We start from the raw sequence: 7,937 nt of genomic DNA, 5'->3' as shown, positions 1-7,937 counted from the left end.
CAACTGCTACTGCCACAGCAAGCCTACAAATACTACAGGCAGGCAAATAGATCGCTCGAGTTCATCGCTCTTCATACGTTTAAGCCTCATCATTATCCGGGGCTTGCTTGTCCATGTGTACTCCCGGATCAGGCTAGATTGGTCTTTTGTTTTAATATTATTGCCCAGCCATCAAACGTCAGTGTTGATACATGATAGGCTTTTACTGGCTCGAGATCAACCGGCACTAGTAGCCCCTCAACAGCTAGGATCCCAGATCACGGTTATTTATGCGGCCGGACGACCGGTCGGTCGCGGTCATCAGGATCAACACACGCTTGTCAAGATCGCTAGCTAGCAGCTAGCATAGCCAGAGCAAGTAGAGGCTATCCACATCCACAGCGCTCCATAATACCGGGCCTGCGCCTGCAACCGAAACCAACCGAGAACATACACCGCCGAATGATCGTATTGCATGAGCTGGCTGCATGCTGTTGCTGATAATGGTTGATCGATCATTCGATCATGAATTGTGTGTAAAAGTACACTACTTTAGAGTTAAAAAAAAAGAAAAAAGTTGTGAATGAAATGATTGAGACGAGATTAGCAGTAACAAAAGTACAAATTGTACTAGAAAAAAGAAAGAAAGAAAGATGGTATTGCGGTATAATATAGATTGTGTTTCATGTTTGTCTTCTTCTGCCGAGTAAGTGCAGTCCACCATCTGGTGTATTTTCGCACTGTTTGGCGAGAAAGTGCATTAGTGAGAGTGTAAGGAATACGAAATTGATGTGAAGACTCTGTGGTTTGTACAATTTGTTTCCATCTAGTTGATGAAATTGATTACGTAATTGATGTAAAGACTTTATGGTTTGTATAACTTAATTCCATTGATGAAGAGAAAATTGATTGGGGAGGGGGGTAGGGTCACAAACATGGGTGTATGCAATGGGGGGTCGGGAGGGTCGTATACGACCCCCCCCCCCCCCAAATTTTCAAAAGGTCCACTTTTTGTAAAAGACATTTTTGTTTTTTGAGGGCATTTTACCCTATATACAACAGGAAAAAAGTGACCAGGTGGTGTTCCAGCAAATTTTTAAAAACCTCGTAATTTTCGCAAACTTAGTTTTAGTATGCCATACCTTATTTCTAAGCCGCACTGCCATGCCGAAAAAGTCACTTTTGCATGCACCAAATGGACCCATTTTAAAATATAAAATTCAAAAACTCCCTACCGTGGGAGGGGGGACACCCCCCTCCCACACCCTCCCCCCGCTCGGTCGTTCCGCTCCCTCGCAAAGGTAAAGGTCAAAAAATTTTGATTACGACCCCCCCCCCCAGAAAAAATCCTGGATACATCCCTGACAAAGAATATGAAGTACACTGCATACGCAAACTTATGCCCGCATAGGCTGTGTATATTCTAACTTTCATAGAATGATAATGAAAATTGTGGAGAATTTTTAAAACAGGCATTAGGCCGAGTTCTAATTAAAAATACAAAGTAATGGACAAAGGATCTTTTCTGTAAATGTTAATAACAATTTCTAGTGATATTGATTCTGGAAACATAAAGTCGACATAAAGTCGACATCAGTTTTGGTTGAGATGGGGCTTACGGTTTTCAATCGTTTTTTGATGATGATTTTTTTTAGATACAGAAAAAAACTCTTGCTTATGAAATATGAACTAGCATATACTGACATGCATGCATATTCCCCCTGATTTCTGAAAGCGGTCATAGTCAAGTGCTCTTTCTTTGTGGAATTCCCTTTAATATAGGGCCTATTCTTTATTACCTTATCTTTATATTGTGTCGATACATGACGTCATAATTTAGAATCCAAAGTTTTAAAATTGGTTTTGAAATGTCTGAGATATCCAAAACGAAGCAATCCTAATAAAAGGTGGGATCATGACTTATGCACCTTTTATTCGAATTGCTTGGTTTTTATTCTTTTTTTTTTTGGTGGTATCTCACTCGTGGAAATTTCAAAACCGACTTTCATCAAATAAACTTTGAATTCTTCTTATAATTGTATTTTCTTTCTAAGTATCTCGCATGAAAATTACACTTTCCATCAACTTGATACTGACATAATATATTCCCCCTGATTTCTGAAAGTTATAGTCAAGTGCTCTTTCATTATGCAATAAAAGTAAATATTTGTGGGTTCTCTTTATATTTTCTTTATATTGTTGTCCATACATGACATCATAAGTTAGTAGTCTCCTCATCAAGCGGTTCCAACACCTAAACTTTAAAAATTCATAACTTTTGCATCGATTGTCTGATTTTCCTCAAACTTTCACTGGGGATGTGTTCTACTAATGTTGCTGCTCTCACTCAAAAAAAAAAAAAAAAAAAAATATATATATATATATATATATATTCTTTGGTTTTTGTTTCCTTTAATTCATTAATCGCAAAGAGCAGGGTGCTTATCCTCATCGAAGTGGTCCGTCTCACATGCAGCCAAGTGGACCCCACCGGAAGACCATGCTTTATAGTTTAGCACAATATTTTGGACCATCCAGCCATCTTCCCGGCATGGAAAAAAAAATGAAACAAACACCCAAACAAACGAATAAAGAAAGAAAGCCTTATTGTTTCCGTGGATTTTTATACGTATACCTTCTCTCAAAAATAATAAAGCTTTATATACTTTTCAGATCAATTTGATATTTTCCTTCTGAAGGGGCAAATATATAAAATCTCATTATGTGCATGAGAGTCGCCTCATTATGATAATTTTTTTATGGTGTTCTCTTTTGTGTCACAGACTATGCCTGTTTGTAAGCCCCCCCCCCCCCCCCCCACACACACACACTGACTGTAAAGGTTTAGACATGAAAATGACGAGAAACGGTTACTCGTAGATTCTTGGACTGTCCAGGGATCATGCATCACGTCGGAAGGAATCCAGAGGGGAAAAAAGAGTCTGGATACTAGTACTGGACACAAGAGGGAGCTCCACAACTTTCCTAAACAGCGACCGATGCATGGTTTAGAAGTAAAGTTGAATTGGCTGTAAAAGGTCATGCTAACTAGAGGTCAAACTTCTTTCTAGGTCAAACTTCTTTCTGGAATGAGTTAGATTCGGTTCGGTTGCACTCAAGTTCTTTAAGCTCCTTTAAGAAAAATCTCAAAGCCAATTTTCTAAAATCCTATGTTTAATTATTTTGCCGTAATCACTTGAATTTTTTTTTTTGTGTGTGTGCATAATACTCAAATGATGCCTCGCTCGGATGACTTCATTAGTTTGATCAACTTGCTACTTTTCTTAGCATTTATACCATAAGTTAATCATAAACGTTATATACTATACCTTGTACATCCCGTAAACATTGTAATATTCTCGATATTTTGAATTTTGCATGTTACGTCACTGCTGACATTGATATGTACTAAAAACCTATGTTATATTTTTGGAGCCCACATCCTACAAGCTTTACTTTTTTGTGGGTTCCTCTTGTATTACACGCCAATAATATGTCCTTTTACATTTGTGCATTATTGGTTCAAAAAACATTTCTGCTTCAAATCAAATGGAATATAAAACTTGTATGAAATGTGGAATATGGAACATGAAAAAAAAAAACAAACAAACTTCAGAGAATATAAACACAGTTCGTGAAATTTACGCCATGGGCAAAGGCCATTAACTAGGACTCTATGTTTATGGAGGGGGTTCAAAATTGGCGGGAGGGGTATATCAAAAATTTTCAAACGTAAAAATCAATTAAATTGTTACCTGTGAAGTTGAACATGCCATGTAGAAAAGCCTCTGATGCTCTTCGTCTATACATACAATGAACTATTTTAACATATACACCAAGTTCAGCATTGTGCTGCTAAATCTGTCAGCCCCCCTTTTTTTTCCTGGTTAATCACTTCCTATTAAATGAGCTATAATTATAAGCCCATAGTACACAATAGTCTAGAGACGTTAGCTGAGTTCATGGCCGTATACATACTTTGTCGATCTGGTGCACATTTTGGATGGAATTCTTTCGGAAATTTTCAATTAAAGCAGTCAGGATTTGCAAGAAAAAGCGCCAAACAAATTGATTGCTAATTGTTGCATAATTATTTTCTCATTTACCGCTCAAATTCTCAGAAGATCTGTACAGCGACAGAGCTGAGGGATGGTGATTCTCAACCATAAACGCTCACAAAACGAGAGTAGCCCGCGGGGATGCGTGGGAGGTTAATCCGATCGAGGTCATTTGTATGGATCTTGATTTATTTTCCCTTATATTAGAAAAAAAAAACCAAACAAACAAACACCACTCTTATTCTGTTGTCTTTGGAGCTTTTGGAAGAGGTTTTCACCATAACTTTTGTGTGTGTTCATGCGGGCCCCTGGCCCTTCTCTTCGGGGGAGGAGGGGGGAGGGGGGTATTGTGCCACTATAGCTCTTCTGTTCTGCTCTCGATTCCTCTGCTATAACGATGTTCCCGTGTCGAGAATGTTCATTGCACGACATATCAATGCTGAAAGTCATCTCCTTGGTCTGAATAAGAATTATCAATCAACCTGACAATACACAATGCTCTTTTTTCCCCCTGTGATAACGTTTCAATATCCCCAAAATGCATAAAACAAATGAACATAAATTTAGTTCATATTAAGTTGTCTGAAATAATAAGTGGAGAGGGTAAAGTTGCCCGCATGACGAGGAATAATAATATAGGTTTTCCCGGCCAATTTCGCACTTTTGTCAGTCCATTTGATAAAAGGTTCATTCAATTTAGCGAAAATCCTCGTCACTGCACATTCTGTCATTCAAAATTGCAACTTGTTCGTTCAATTTAGCATTTCGATCAATGAAATTCGCACATGTGCCTTTCGAATTTGTAAAACGGGCATTCAAATTGGCATGTGCTCTTCAGTCATTCAAATTCGCCAGCACTGGCGGCAAATGGTATTTCAGTCATTCAATTTCGCGTATGGGCAGTCAAATTCCAAACATGTTCATTCAAATTGGCGTAATGTTATTTCTATGTTGAAAAGGTGAGAACCGTGATTTATACGAATTTAAATGTGAATTTTTGTTTCATCCACACACTGTTAAGTATATAGTAAATGTATCTTTGATACCTTTACTATCCAAGAACTGCGCTTAGAAACGTCAGTATGAAGCGCCATATAAATGTAATAATTATTATCATTATTATAGGCTTTCCCGGCCAATTTCGCACTTTTTTCAGTCCAATTCCTAATTGCTGCATTCAATTTAGCACAATTTAGCCTAGACGGCATGTTCGGTATTTCAATTTTATAATCCTTTCATTCAAATTCATTTTGGAGCATTCAAATTACCTTTTACATCATTCGAATCACCACTTTTTCAGTTCAAATTCGTAAGACAAGCACCATTTCGCAAATCGTTCATTCAATTTAGCACGAGATAGTCACGTGATCACGCATACGCAGCGCTCGTTCATTCGAATTCATTCTTGGGCATCCAATTTCGCATTTACTGCAGTCAATTTAGCAGACACGTTTATGCTTTTATTCTGACATCACCTTTGCAACAGTACTTTCAAAGTATGTGTATGTGTTTATAATGTTCGGTAGCATTATTTCATTCACAGGTACATTGATCTTAAGTTTGTTTTGACATTAATTGGGAGAAGGAGGTTTCAGTTTACACCGTGATTATTTCTTTCATCTACATGTTTCGTCGTTTTCATGTGGTGGGTGCTAGATTGCGTTTATTATCATTAGGAATAAATAAAAGTTCTTGGATCAGCTCTAGCCATCAATAAGTAAAGGTTATTACCCTCATATGCTTTTATGATTATTTCCCTGTCTTCTTGAGAGATACGCCTGTATCTAACTCGTGCTGCCATGATTGGACATAAGAAAGTGAAGTGAATCTATGGTACTGGTGCAAGCATGGCATGTATACTTCTGATAACATGTATATATGAAAGAAGAGGGGCGTTACAGAACAATAAACTTGAATTATTTACGGTCAAAGATACCTTTACTATATACTTAACAGTGTGTGGATGAAACAGAAATTCACATTTAAATACGTATAAATCACGGTTCTCACCTTTTTTCAAAATAGAAATAACATTACGCCAATTTGAATGAACATGTTTGGAATTTGACTGCCCATACGCGAAATTGAATGACTGAAATACCATTTTCCGCCAGTGCTGGCGAATTTGAATGACTGAAGAACACGTGCCAATTTGAATGCCTGTTTTACGAATTCGAAAGGCACATGTGCGAATTTCATTGACCGAAATACTAAATTGAACGAACAAGTTGCAATTTTGAATGACAGAATGTGCAGTGACGAGGATTTTCGCTAAATTGAATGAACCTTTTATCAAATGGACTGACAAAAGTGCGAAATTGGCCGGGAAAACCTATATTATTATTATTATTATTATTATTGTTATTATTATTATTATTATTATTATTATTATTATTATTATTATTATTATCATCATTATTATCTTTGATCCTAAATAACTCAAGTTTGTTGTTCTGTAACGCCCCTCTTCTTTCATACATGTTATCAGAACTATACATGCACCAGTACCATAGATTCACTTCACTTTCTTAATAATAATTATGTCCAGGCATGGCAGCACAAGTTAAATACAGGCGTATACGTCTCAAGAAGACAGGGAAAGAATCATAGAAGCATTTGATGGTAATAACCTTCAAATGCTTGATCTCTAGAGCTGATCCAAGAACTTTACTCCCAATGATAATCAACGCAATATAGCACCCACCAAATGAAAATAATGAAACATGCAGATGAAGGAAATAATCACGATGTAAATTGAAACCTCCTACTCCCAATCAATGTCAAAACAAACTTAAGATTAATGTATTTGTGAATGAAATAATGCTATAGAACATTATAAACACATACACATATTTTGAAAGTATTATTGCAAAGATGATATCAGAATAAAGAATGAATGCGAAAATATGAAATGTCAAGATGCTTGTAAACAATACTTATGATGAATGAAAATTAAGAAAGGAATCAAAGGATAAACGTGTCTGCTAAATTGACTGCAGTAAATGCGAAATTGGATGCCCAAGAATGAATTCGAATGAACGAGCGCAGCGTATTCGTGATCACGTGACTACATCATGCTAAATTGAATGAACGATTTGCGAAATGGTGCTTGCCTTACGAATTTGAAATGAAAAAGTGCTGATTCGAATGATGCTAAAGGTAATTTGAATGCTCCAAAATGAATTTGAATGAAAAGATTTCAAAATTGATATACCAAACATGCCATCTGGGCTAAATTGTGCTAAATTGAATGCAGCAATTAGGAATTGGACTGAAAAAAGTGCGAAATTGGCCGGGAAAACCTATATTATTGGGAAACGAGGGATGAAAAAGATGATGGTTTTTAATGACTTTATCCTTCTAGTATAACATTAATCTCCCTTCTAACTTTGGTGACGTTCAGTCTGATGATATTACCATATTGAAAGATATGTACCGAATAATATTGTTAAATGACCTGCTATATGTAATATAGTTTATGAAATAATTATTTTTTTTTCATTTTTTACGAATAACCTCCTCTGATTATGAAGCTCCATCCATTTCCATCCTGCGTTTTATCTGTCATTGACTGGAAAATTATCTACTATCTTATTTGCATGCTTTGTATGTTTATTGCACATTAATATAATCTAAAAATTTGTATTGTTTTTAGTAGTATGATTTAAAGGGATGGTACAGTATTGGTGGAGATAAGAATTGGGCTTTTAACTTTTTGTGAGATACCAAGAAAACACTTATGATATAGCACAGAGCATACCATTTTAAGAGGAATTCAAAGTTTATTTGATGAAAATCCGGTATGGAATGACTGAAACATCCAAAAACAAAGTAAAACAAAGCGATCGTAATAAAGTGTGGGTCCCACACTTTATTAGAATCACTCTTTTTGGGATATCT

This window comes from Diadema setosum, chromosome 9 (genome assembly GCF_964275005.1).
Source record: "Diadema setosum chromosome 9, eeDiaSeto1, whole genome shotgun sequence".
Classification (NCBI taxonomy): Eukaryota; Metazoa; Echinodermata; class Echinoidea; order Diadematoida; family Diadematidae; genus Diadema; species Diadema setosum.
Note: the sequence above shows the minus strand (reverse complement) of the source record.